Below are 14,134 nucleotides of genomic sequence, written 5' to 3' on the forward strand. Positions count from 1 at the left end.
CTCTTCTATGGTGAAAGTGTTTTATATTTCCCTTCTGCTCAATGCTAATGTAAATCATATTTATCATTATTTGCAAAAGCATCTATGAATAGGACGTATCGCTCATCAACTGAAGGAGGTGGTGTTGGCTGCAGATGAAATGATGCTTAGCCTCTATCGGCATACTTGAGGTGAAAAGTTCTGTAAATGAGATTATCTTTGAAGTTAAACTGCTGATTTGCAGCAGTTTAACTGTGCTGTGTCCGCCTGTCTCTGCACAGGTAGAAGCCAGTGGAAGGAACAAAGTTTCTTTCCCCCACAGATCCTGAAAATGCAGCACTTATTTTAAAATAATAAAAAACTAAAAATAAATAAAGCTTTAGAACAGATATCATTGGAAAATATGATGCATGTCAAAACGTATGCAAGACAATGATCCATAATTATAGAAACCCTACAGCCAGATGCCTCAGGTAACTTCAGAATTGTGAAGACGTTTGACACCCTAAAGAAGCCAAACTTTCAGTTTCACCTTTAGTAAACAGAAAAACTTTATTGCTTTAATAGGGAGGAAAAGCACAAAACAAGCAGTAAAATCCACAAACAAATGTGAGCTATCAGGCCACATAAAAGGATCAAGCCACACAAAAAGCTGTCTGTTCCTTGTCTGTCTCACAGAAATTACAGTTAATCGTTCAGTCTGCAGTCTGCATTGTAGAGCATCGAGTCAGAGTGGATTACTCAATGCATAACGCTTTTTTTACATTATAAGTGGGGCAAAATCTCTAACAGTGGGACTTATTCCACTGTTATATTAGAAGCTTAACAGATACACTCAGACTAAGTATGAAAGTATCATGCATTCACTTGACAGAAAAAATAAAAATTCCCGTTTCCCTGAAAAAGCAGGGCCAAAGACGATTGGAGGTGTTGGATACTGCAAATTGATCTCATGAGCAATAATCACCCCACATCTAATACAACGTAAAACACTGGGAGACTCTTTGAAATTTCAGAAAGAATTTATAAGGAAACCTTTTGTTGAAATTTCTAGCATGATTACTTCATTTGTACAAAAGAGGAAAAAGTGATTGTTAAGTGAATGCACAACACTCCTAAACCCGTGTCAGCAATACTTTTCCTGTTTCATTGTATCCTCCCAGGTCTCTCTGGCCTGCCAAGGCGGATGTGTAGCCTTCTTGAAAACAACCTTTGTAAAGTAAATTAGTGAAGGTTTGAGTGTTAACAGGACCAAACACTTTAATGTGGATTTCCAGTAACAGTTACAATTCCCATCATACATCTGACAAAGTGAGACAAGTTTACTATTCAAGAACACATGCCAAACACTTACAGTAAAAACATGTTTTATACTGACATCTAGCCTCTGAAAATGGGTTTTCTATGAAAAGGGAAAAAAAACATTTTGCTGGAGCTTAAAGTGGAAAGAAACTGAAAAGAAGCTCTAACAAAGACTGCTGTGTACATTGCATCAATCGTGGAATGCTTTGTGAAATGCAAGGTTTCAAAACTAGATTGGATCAAAAGTTTAGAGCATCAGACCGGTGACCTAAATGAGAAAAGCGACTGAAGATTTTGACATTCATTTCAGTGTATATGGAATATGTGCCCACACTGTGTGAACCGTTTCCCCCTCATTTTGTTGCAACAGAAGCTCTTACAGTGTTGTTTACAGGTGAATCACCTGCGTGTCATCGCTGTGCTGCAGTTTATAACACACTGACCTTTGTGTGTTCCTGTTCAATTGACTTTTGGTAAAGGGCAGTGCTTCGCAACTAAATGTCACCACTGGATTTTTTCTCTTGTCTCATCCTTGTTGAGCATGAGCAGTCCTTCCATCTGATAACTCCTCTGTTGTTTGACAAAACGTCCCTCTGAACAACTCACGGTGACTCAGAGTTCCCAGGGAGTTATCAAGATGTTAAGAAGATGCTGAAATATATTTGGTTGACTTGAGGCTTCAAAATGGGAGGTCAAACCGTGGAGTACCTATGTCTCTAGAAAATGACAATAACATCAGTAAAATCTTGGGAATCCACAAGCCTATGGATACTGTAATGTTTCCACATCCATCTTTTTGATTAAAGTCTACCTTGGAACAAAGTCCAAAGTGGACTTCATTTTCAGCAATGGGATTTAACTTATTCCCCTCTTTACCCCAGCAAACCCCAGTGAGGGTCAAGTGCAGGCAGCAATTCTTAAGACCTGACCAGAAGGAGAGACGGCTGAGGATGTGAGAGCCTGCATGTGAAGGCAAGACAGATAATTCAGGGGTAAAGCCACCCTCACCAAGCTCTGTTTCCCTCTGTCAATAAGTTGAGGAGCAGCTCCTGCAACACAGAACCTCATCTCACAAATAAACCACACTCACAGTGCCATTAGCAGTAGCTGGTCTGTCAGACAGAGCAAACACTCCCATAGTTAATATTTAATAATGGCAAACAGTCTCACTGTGAATGCCGGTATTTACACAAACACAGTGTGAGAAAACATGCACCGAGCCAACTACTCTAGGTTATGTGGACAGCGTGCATGAAGGCATGTGTTACAAATGAAAAGGGACAAAAATGGCTTTTTGGCGCGCACACACACGCACACACACACACACACACACACACACACACGTTTTTATAAGAAGACGACGACAAAGAAGAAGAAACTAAGGACTGGCCGAAGGAGTAAACTAGTTTGTGACCCTAAGGCTGAACATCTTCAGGGACTTTGTTCTTTGTTCCCTAAGAGGAAGTTATGTCCACAAAACCAGGAGCAACACACCACTTAAAAATGTTTACTCCATATAAGGAACACAGTAATCCTTCTCTTACTGTGTAGATTCTCGTGAGAGACAGTGTGGTATGAACAGCAGCGAGCGACTGAAGGCCGGGGCCGTTCTATTAGTATCTAGGTCAGAGGGTATATTGTTTTGGTGTGCCTCATCCATCTATGTTGTGGATGTATCAAGGGGCGAACCCCAGAAGTGTTCTTCCACACATATCACGCACACAAGGACAGAGGTGCAGGCCTAAGCCATCTTGTGTGACGGTCAAACTGCAGATGTACCATCTTTATTCCTCTTTCATCTTTGTTCGGATGCTGCAGAGATTTCGCTTCCAGGTCCAATCAATAATACGACAAATTGACAAAAGCAGCCGTGATAAGAATGAATAGCCATGGATCATCTTTTCTGACCCAACAAGTGATCAGACAGAGGATATTAAAGCCATATATATACACACACACACACACACACACACACACACACACACACACACACACACACACACACACACACCTCAACACTCAGTAACCCTAGTTCTGCACTGAACTGAAAATGTAAAAAAATAAAAATAAACAACACCCTGCAGAGTCGTTAAGTTTGGGTCTTCGATTTGTGTTGATTCTTAATCTGTGTCGGTTTGCCTGCGAACCTAAAAACTCTAACCACCTTGGGTTTTCTGCTTCTGTATCAGTTGTACCACAAGTGCACAGGTTCTCGCAAACATTTCCAGTAATGAATCCGCATTCGGTTAGATACACACGTACGTTATGACTGTACGCTGCTTTTGCAAGCCAATTTATGCCAGCTTCTGCTCTTTTGTCCCCTCAGTTGTTGAACATTATTCATTCCTTTCCACCATCCTGTCTCTTTTAGCACAGTTTTGTTTTTCCCCCGTTTCACCTGCTTACAATGAAAGCATTTGAAAATTTGGCGTTTGCTGAGCTGCAATCCAAATATTGTAGCACTCAAGGGAGAACATTTAGAAAATATCCTTAAGTAGCAGTGTTTGATGGCAGCAAGCTTGTGTAAGTGTAAACTGGCTTCATTTTATGTTAATGCTGCTTCTCCTGTGGGAAGACACTGTACGGGAAAAATATTTCTAAATTTGCAGAAACAAATCACATGAGACCGAGCTGCTTTAAAGGTGTTGAAGGTAGTTTTTGAAATCTGATGCAGTGCAGATCACAAAGTCAGTTTTGTGTTTAGCCCAGGGGTGCTCTGGGGTTAACCTTGGCTGGATTCTGGTGAGGCTTCTGTCTGATGTGATAGGTATAAGTTTTTCATCAACCCTGTTTTGAAAAATATTTACCAAGGTTTTTTTCTTCCCCCTATAGACAGTCATGCAAAAAAGAAAGTACATGCTCTTTTGAGTCTAAGGGTTTACGCATCAGGATTATAAAAATAAAAAAAACATTTTGGTCACTGCTAGGTTCAGCCTCAGATGAACAGAGCACTAGATTACACCGTAACATCTCTGTAAGAGCAGAAGTCTGCTGGTCTGGAGTATCCAGGTGCAATGGTCTTAGAAAAGCAAATTTTCCTTTTTTAAGATCATTGCCCATCAGACTGGGAATGGTTATGCTACATATAATATTACAAGTAAGGAGGGGGAGGCTGTAATTAATATGATTTTTTATTGTAAAAGAAGATAGCAAAATGACCCGAGAGTACTTCAGAACAGAAGTTAGAGTTTGGATTGAGCTTAGAGTGAATGTTAGGAAGAGTAGAGCAGGATCAGTGGTTTCCTGAAGGAAGCCAGACAGAGCAAAATCTAGAGAGCAGGGAGCTGAACTGAGCTGTGCTTGTGTTGAGTGCTGGTTCCACTCATAGAGGAGTAGGCAGTGTGAGAAGAGAGCAGGGGCGGGCAGATGGTTAGCAGGGTCTAAAACCTATTAGATCCTGTTATTAGCCTTCTGGCACTGCTAAGAGCCATGGCAAGTGACTGTAGAACTCTTGATATGAAGTTTCTTCGTAATATTAAGTTTCCATGTGTTGCTGTAGTAAGAGATTAATCCATGGGACATGGCGGCTGGGAACATTTGGTTCTTAGCCAAACTTAGACAGACCCAGTATTGGGATGGGAAGAGCAGCCTGCTGCTGCTGCTTTCCACTGATTTTGCGCCTCCTCCTTGTGTTTTAGAAAATAAATTCAGACTTGCAAGGCAGTTTTGTTTGTTCACATAACACACAGCAAGAGGAGGACAAGGCAGGTACATAAGTGAAAAAGGCAAGCATCAAAGCTAGATCCTGCAAGAGCCAGAGCAACTCATTTAACTCAACTTCTCACCACACTGAGTAGGTCAGCGATCTGGTGATGAGTGGAAACCTGAGCTGGGGTTGAATTCTGCAGGTAAGTGATAATGACATACAGATGAGCCTGAAAAACCCATGCCTAATCTAGGAGGTAGAGTATGCACACACTCTGTCTACAAACCTCTTCTACACAATCAGGATCTAAGCAACCAAACTTGATACACAGGTATATCTTGGGCTCTTGAAGGTTCTTATCTATATTGTATAGTAATGAGGTCATTAGGATGCCTAGCAACCATGTCACAATGGTTTAAAAAGGCCTGTTTTTCCACATTGATGCACCTCTAACACCTTATAAAAGTATATAATTTCTATTTCACTGCAGTAACATTCGATCGCATATGATATATAACACAACATGTTGCCTGGTAACCACTTAGCAATGGGCTAAATGACTCATATTTAAATCTTTATGGTTTATGCACTTACACCTTATGAAAACATCTTATCATTTTAATTTCAGCTAATCTCATTTATTTTCACAAAAGTTGAATTACAGATTACTAATAACCACCTTACAATGGTGTTCCCATTTTAAACAAATTACAACTTCTACCACTGATTTTTTTTTCCCCTTTACATTTCTAAATTTGATTAATTACATCAGTTTCCAACAGCACGAACAATTCATCTATTTTCTTCCCCTTCCGGGGCCAGGTTGCAGGGGCAGCCTAACGAGAGAAACCCAGAATACCCTCCCCTCTCCTCATCCACCTCCTCCAACATCCAGGAAACAATGAGGCGTTCACAGACCAGCTGAATCTTTCCAGCATGTCCTTCTTCTATCCCAGGGACCCCTCGATGCCAGACACCCTTCAAAGGAAGCTCACTTTTGTCACTTGGATCCATGTTCTCATTCTTTTGGTCACTATACAAAGCTTTGACCATAGATGAACATGGGGATATAAATCAACTATTAAATCATCTTTAGAATAAAGTGCTTGTATTAATGTGTGTGAGTAGGTAAATGAGCCATGTTGTATAAAGTGCTGTATAACAACCAATCCACTTACCTCGTCCCCAGTGATGGGTGGATTGCCCCCCTCGTCCCCAGAATCTGGTTCCTCTACTGAAGACATCCACCTGATCTTCAGTTGGATCCTAGGTAATGATTAGTTGGGAGCTGAGTTAAACCTGTGACCTAGGGTGTCCTGGTGCCACATGCACTTACAGACACCCTTATGTTCAGATATTGTCCTCTTTATAGACAAACTATCATGTGATGAGAAGTCCAATAATAGAACAGCACTGTGGTTCAGATCAGGTAGGCGATTTGCCTCAGGCGTGCACCCAGGCATGGCTCCAGGGTGGGGCCCTGGTAAACTTATTCCAGACTGGGTAATTTTGTCCCTTGATTTCCCCCCCCCCCCCCCCCATACATAGGAGTGAATTGCTCTTTGTGGTCCCTTACCCAATTTTTCCTGGGAAATCAGAGGCAAAAAGCCCCCCAACAACAAAGCCCCTGGGATCACTGAGACACACAAGCCCCTCAACCACACTAAGGTGTGGAGAACCAGCACAAACAGACCAAACAAAATCAAACATGCTGCAAATCAAACTGACAGCACTATACTTTAAAAAAATAAATAAATAAAATAAACCTTCCTCCTTAGAACAGGTCAAGATAAGACCTTAAATATATAGACTAATACTCGCTCGTGGTTGTAGGAAAAGCAGGTTTAAATGTTTAATGCAGCTATACTGACTCCATCCTAGAAAAGAAATCCATCACTGAATTTTAATTTCTACATGTTTGACAGTGATTATCAATTAAGGCAGACTGCGGCTGACAGTAAGGCACGTTACTAACCTCCAACGATCACAGACATGGGGATACTGAGATGTTGACAGTTATCGTCTTTGAATGAGTGTTCCTTTGCTTTCGGTCTATTATAGTTCTCAAATATTCTACATTAATTTTACCTGCAGGGCTTTAATTTAAACTTGGCATTTAAAATTTTCACGTAGTGTTCTTTCACCGACTCCTGCCTTCCGCCTCAGCTTAAAAACAAAGATGGGTATGTTTTCCCACAGTTTCACATTTAGATGCAGCAGTTGTTTTATTTTCTCTGCTTCATTAAAATAGGCTCAACTTCAGCATTTGCATGGAAACTCATATCTGTGGACCAGTCCCTACAGAGACCTATGAACACACCACATCCTTTTTTCCCCTCCAATGGGTCAAAGTTAATATTAAGATTAATTAACCCACTTATTAGCAGATAAGATCAGAACACCAAACACTGATCTGAGGTCACTGCAGCTATATTAACACATCATCCATCAGAGCATGAGCTTTACCCGAAAGTCAATTATATCACTCCCATTTCCATCCCCTACGCCCACATGGATAGGAGGTTTGTGTTGCGAGGAAAGAAGATGTTAAGCAGTGAATTGAGACCAAATGAGTCTGCAGGATGGATAAAAGAAGATTTAAGCAAAACAAGAGGGAGGAGGAGAAAGTTTGGGGAAAGAGCAGCCAGCACAGAAGGTGAGGGCAGAGTGAGTGCTGCGGTGGAGAGAGGCAGGTGCAGCTATGGTGTGACAGCGCACACTTAGACTGACAAGAGAAATCATCCAGGCTGTCACTCTGAGCGAGTCAGCTAAGGGAAGGGGAATGGAGGAAATGGAAAGGGTGCGTGTGTTTGTGCGATGACTGTAAGAAGTGGAGTGTCCACACACGTAGACAGAGATAGATGCATTCTGTTTTAATTTAATTAATTTCTTCGCCATTTTTCATGTGTGACTTATTTGGGTCATGATGCAGCAGTTTTGTTTTTTTTCCCCATGGAAATAATGTCAGATGTTTTCTGAACATCCAACTGGCCCTGATTAGTGCTTGTTTTAAGGATATTTTAAACAGGATGGCTGCAACTGAAATGCCTTAAGTTACAACATCTGATGGCTGCTTATGGCAGGATAATATGCTTTGTCACAAACCTCAAATCATCTTAGATTGTCTCTGACTGGTTCTTAATCATGGCAATAAGGTCATCGTACCACCACAGTCACCAGCTCTCAACAGAATACACACATGCTTTGGGATGTGTTACAGTGGGACAGTTGCATCATGAATACGCAGCCGATTGTCACAACGGTCAGAGGCCGATAGCTAAACTGAAGTCAAATGCAGAGAACCACAGAGATGGCATGTACGTTTTAGTGTTTTATTAAGAAAACAGATTAATTCGTAGCAAAGTGTTACTAGTGATGCGGCTGTGGGTCAGTGAGGGTGAACTGGGAATTGACAGGTGGGACAGGAATGGAGCGGGTGCGACTGGGAAGAGAAAAGTACGTGGTTAGAAAGGTGGCGGGTGCAGGACACTTAGGGAAGGTGAGTATGACTGATATTGCTTACTGATAGCCAGAGTGAGTTTGGCTTTGAGGGAGCGGCAGCGAGAATCTGGGTGAGTATTGAAGAGGGCTGACCTGAGTTCCACTGCGTTCGAGGTGGTGAGCGACAGCTGGAGGGCAGGCAGGTGAGGTTTTCTGTATTTTCCGGAACGCGGAGATAACCTGAGAAAAGCTGAGGTTGAAGGCAAGTGGTGAAGAAGGCCCAGGGAAAATGATGTCATTGACAAACTGGCAGTGAAGCAGAGTCTGAGTGGAGATTAAATCCTCAACCCGATTACCCAGAATCAGCTTCAGGTGTGCAGGACTGCAGGAGCAATGATGGCTCCGCCCAGGGGTGGAGACCAAGGAAACTCAGGTGCCTGATGGAATTTTCCAGATCATGACACTGACAAACGTGCACTAACTGCTATGCTGGACTAAAATCTCAGAGGAATGTTTCCAGCACCTTGGTGAATTTAAGCCAATTCTGACGCATAAGGTCTACTGAAGGGGCCAGTGTATGTATATTAATAATGTTGAACATTTGATAAACTAACACCGTGTCTTATCATCTGTGTGCTCATGATTTATGAGCATACTAAGTGAGTTTATTTTTTGTTTTTGTTTCTTAGAGTAACTTTAAACACATATTAGGCACTGAAATTTAATACTGAAATCGACAGACTTCCATATATCACTTTATTAAAGTTGTATTAAGATGCATTAAAAGAAAAGAACACAATCTCATATTGAACCAGCAGGAAGTCTGCTCCAGATGAATGGCACGAGACATTAAACAGGCTAACTGTGAACACGGAGAGGCATTCTAAAAAGACAGCTCTAATTCAATATTGAACTAATCCATCTGCCCCACGTCACAGATAGCTATCAGGACCACAAACAACCTCACAGACAAACACCGACGTTCATTACTCAGTCTCAAAATCCCTCTTGCTGTGCCTCTTTGGCTTGACGCTGACATATTAAATGTTTCTCGCCTTTTGATTGGCCCACTTTGTTTTGCCTCTCTTTATTGGTTGGTTCCTATTCTGCTGGTGCTTGTTTTTGGGGCTTATCCACAGCTGTAATTATTGATGCAATGATATGACTCCATAGCTTTCTATCAAAGAGCACTGATTGCCAGTTCAGAAGCCGAGGCCAATTTCCTGCTTTCTTGTCAGTGTTCATGCTCATGCCACATAATTAGGCGCTGTGGCTTAAAGGAAAATTATATCAAACGTTTCTCCTCCGCCATTTCAAATCCTCATATTGCACGGGCTGCGTGGATCAATAGCACAGAGGGGAGCACAAAAGTCATGGTTAAAGAAATGCAAATGAAACAGAGTTAGATGTAGCTGCAGTATCGACTCCAGAAGGTAAATCCATGTGTTGACTTTGTGATGGAGTTATACGCTGCACAACAAGGCTGGATGATTTCCTATAGAAGCAAACAATTCAACCTGTAGAGAAAAATATTTCCGGCTAAACAGAAATAACAAAGGGTTTTGATATCGATTTCATTCTCTCTGACGTTTTTTTTCTCCACTCTTTCATCAGCCACCTCTAGTTTATGCTCCATCCACTTAGCATCTCTCCCTTCCTCTTCTTTTTTCCACGTCCTTTTCTGTCCCTTTGGTTTCATCCCACCTTCCCTCCTGCTGTCACACCCTCCCAGTTCCCCCTTGTTTTCCATTCTTCTTTTTATAACCCTCCCCTCTCTTCCTTTGTAATCAGAGCTGTGACTGAGCAGTGTTTACAGGGTCTTCCCAGGGGCCTGCCAGTGTGGCACATTTGCTTTACAACTACTCACCTCACCTCACCCTTCAGTCCCTCTCTTTACTCTGGTCAGATTACAGAGGAAGAGACAGAAAACATTCTCCCTACAAACTCTTCACTCCCACTTTATGCATCCCCGCTCCTCCACCGTCAAACTCTCCCACCCCCTGCTGCACTCTCCAAGCGCTGGCAGACCGGCAGGAGGCCGTCTTATCTTTCTGCTCAAATGGAGCCTCGTCTCTCTAGGCATCGTCGTTGCACAGCAGAGCTTGGTTAGACCATCAGACTGGAACATGATCATTTAACACTGACTAGGTGCACCGGCCTGCTGCGTACAGCGAGGCGAGCTGACAAAGATGCGGCTGCAATCATTTGCGTGCACTTGCGTACAAGTTACTCAGACACCAACTGAAAGAATTTATAGGACCACTGATAAGTGTGTGCACCTATTTTGACAATCAAATGGGTTTTAATGAAACAAGCACAGGTGTTTCGCTGAACGACTTAAACATCTCTGGAGTGCAAAGCTTCTTTCGGTTCTCCTCGGAGCTCCACAAACAGAAAGAACTAGCGTTACAGCAGAGTGGGAGTGGTATCCTTTTTCTTTTTTTTGACATGTCTATTTGTGTGAGCATCAGATGAGCTGATTGGCACTGGAACTGACTGATTGCTCTTGAGGGAAGGTGGTAATTTCTCTGTCATATTGTGACTGATTATAGCTCTGAAATATGTCACTGTTCCAACTCCATCAGAAGTTTTTGACAGGAGGCTTTGATGTGTGTTCACACAGACCGGTAGACAGACAGCTATCAAGAACCCACTCCACAGGAAGTAACACAGCTGCTTTTGACTCTGCTCCGTGCAGACACCTGTGTGTTGTGTGTCACAACATACCGTGCAAATGCACGACGAATAAAGTGATTCTTAAAAACGACACTACTTCCCCTGTTATCGCAGCTTGCCTGCTTAAAACGTATACAACATGTGCTGGGGTGATAATTGAGTGACGGACAGACTGTTGGAGAGAACATCTTACTTGCAAATTTCATACTGAAATAGAAAAGGAGACTATGTAGCGCAAAAACCTGCAAACCTCAGACAAAAACAACAGATTATGTAGATGATTTGCGCTTAAAAACCTCATATAAGAGCACATTAACAAGTTTTTCTGTCCTACACGGAAGAAAATTAAATGTCTAAGGAGATCAAGCTACCTCTACAGCTTTTGCCTGGAGGCTGCCAGAACGGCGTAACAGCCGACATTTTATGGAGGAGCACTTTATAAGCCAATGTTCCACTGGGGATGTGTAACATGAAAACTGACTCACATCCTTTGCTTGTGGGCACAATATTTAGCAAGTCTTTTTTTTTGTCTTTTTTGTTTCCTCACTAATAAATTCGGTTTATAGGAGTTGAAGCCCACATTGCAAGTCTATTAAATATAGATTTAGATTCACTAGACTAGTCATACCAGTAAAATATCTATTCTTTTAAGAATACATAGCATTTCAGCAGCACTGTGTTATAGATGAATTATTTGGATCTTACAGCGTAACAGTTGGATACTTTGGCTCTTTTAAGTTATTATACTTTAGACTCAAATAGGTCATTTTTCTCATGGGTCTCCACTGGATAAGGTTGTTTTAATGACCATGGTTATTCGCTCTATTTCAGGGGCCAGGCTGGAAGAAATTCAATCCCATCATCACACTGAATTTGAATAAGGAGCTAAGGGTCACAGTGTAGCGTAGCTATTATCATACGCCTCATTATCACACACTTGGTTCATTCAGATCAGGTTTTCTTGGTCTTGTCCCTTAGCAGACAGAGAGGAAAAAAGTACCCAAAAAGATCATGTTACAATAGTTCAAAGGGTGGAGGAAGTGGAAGTGACTGGAAAAATCAGTTTTCCTTGTAGGGAATTTCACAAAGGTTTTGTGTCAGATGTTTCACTTGTTTGGTATGAGCTTTATCACTTGAGGTATGCAATGAACTTCACACAACAGAAATCGTGTCTGAGTAGAAAGTTGTTAGGTAGGATAGGAGCAGGAGGAGTCACTCAGGTCAGATCCATCGCAGAGTACAGTATGAGATTCCTCTCGGTCTGCATGTCTAGCACAAATCCTTGTGGGGTATTGCATCAAGACACTCTTTTATGTCTGGAGACAGCGATCGATGGATCTCTTTCCCCGGACGGAAGCACTCCTTATTCAGCGGTTGATTTCACGGCTGGATATCCGACACGCCACTTAATGGATGTGTGAGTGTGTATGTCGTGTGGTTCAGTGTACAGTTGTAGCATTGTAATTCAAAGTGATAAATTAACACCATGGGTAACACCGAGGCTACAGCATACTTCTGTAGCCTCTCTGTATGAAATAAAACAGTATTGGGCTGAAAATATCTTCAACAAAACTCAGTCTGGCTTTAGAGTGGGTCACAGTATAGCAGCAGCTTTACCTTTTGAAGACTATGACCTGTTGTTAGGCATACTCATTGATACTGGTTTGAGTGAGGGGGTAATATGGTGCTTCAGGAGCTACCTTGCAGATTTAACCTTGTGTGTATCCGTGAAAGGATTTCCAGTTAAAATTCTTGGATCTCTTCAAAGGAGTCCCTCCTGGTTCCATTTTAGGCCCTCTCTTTAAAAAAAAACAAAAAAAACAAAAAACTATTTCTGTAAATAAAATTTGGGATAATATGTTTTTGAGCTAAAGTTCACCTTTATGAAGATGACACAATACTTTACTCTGAGTCAGGAAACTAAGGAGCTCCAGACTGCCTTTCAGGCATCACAGCATCTTTTCAATTAGGTTCTAAATGCCAACATGTTTTCCACAAATAACTTAGTTAATGCTGGCATTCGTAATCTAGGAGGAGGTTTTATTGAAAGACTAATGAAAAACTGCCTTAATTTACCAGTTAAGAAAATCCACGTACTGGCTACATTCTTAAATGTTACTATTCGTGGTGACTTTACTTACATGCAAACTACCTCTTCTACACTACATTGTCTGGACTGCGTATCACAACTCTTTAAGCTTCTCATCAAATTAGTTGTCTAACACAGCGGCCCCCAACCTTTTTATTTATGTCTGACAATGTTTTCACAGACCGGCGTTTAAGGTGTCGCAGATAAATGCAACAAAATAAAACCCTGAAAACCATAAATTTCACACCCGAGCGTCAACTCTCGCGGCCCGGTCCATGAGTCGCTTTAAGAAAAAAAACATCACACTTTTTTCTGGCCTTCTTTAGGTCGAAGGACACAATAATAATAATGGATTGCATTTATATAGCGCTTTTCAGGACCCCTCAAAGCGCTTCATAATACCACTATTCATTCACTCTCACACACTGGTGGAGGCTACAGTTGTAGCCACAGCTGCCCTGGGGCAGACTGACAGAAGCGAGGCTGCCATATCGTGCCATCGGCCCCTCTGGCCATCACCAGTAGGCAGCAGGTGAAGTGTCTTGCCCAAGGACACAACGACCGAGCCTGTCTGAGCCAGGGCTCGAACCGGCAACCTTCCGATTACAAGATGAACATCCAACTCTTGAGCCACGATCGCAACAACACGATCGCAACAGCACTTTCCCCAGTACAGTGCTATATTGGGTAAACTCCTTATCTGTGCAATCCTTTACAACTTACAGATAGCTGCTATGATTTGCACTTGTCTAGATGGCTGCTCCTTAGGGTGTCTTTTTGGGAACTTGGTAGAACAGCTTTGTCTTATTTTGCACTTCTGTTTGGAATAAACTTTACACTGAAGCCGAATGCTTTTGCCTCCCTGGGCAAGTTTACTTTTTATAAAAACTTTGGTGCAATTAATATTCATAAGTCTGACTTTATGTTTTTGTAATATTGTATTTGTTGACTCTGACTTGGTTTTGTTTGTTTTTTTAATAATGTATATTCATTTTTATTAT

At 41.7% G+C, this 14,134-nt stretch overlaps 1 long non-coding RNA gene across 1 annotated transcript; it reads right to left on the reverse strand.

The window, feature by feature from the left end:
* Positions 1-543: 543 nt before the first annotated feature.
* Positions 544-8,720, reverse strand: LOC309688684. Its single transcript, XR_014271143.1, has 3 exons — positions 8,522-8,720; positions 6,106-6,193; positions 544-5,905 (listed from the first exon to the last, which is right to left on the reverse strand). It is a non-coding gene; the product is annotated as an uncharacterized lncRNA (long non-coding RNA).
* Positions 8,721-14,134: the final 5,414 nt, after the last annotated feature.

This window comes from Aulonocara stuartgranti, assembly GCF_965226115.1.
Source record: "Aulonocara stuartgranti genome assembly, chromosome: 15".
NCBI classification, from domain to species: domain Eukaryota; kingdom Metazoa; phylum Chordata; class Actinopteri; order Cichliformes; family Cichlidae; genus Aulonocara; species Aulonocara stuartgranti.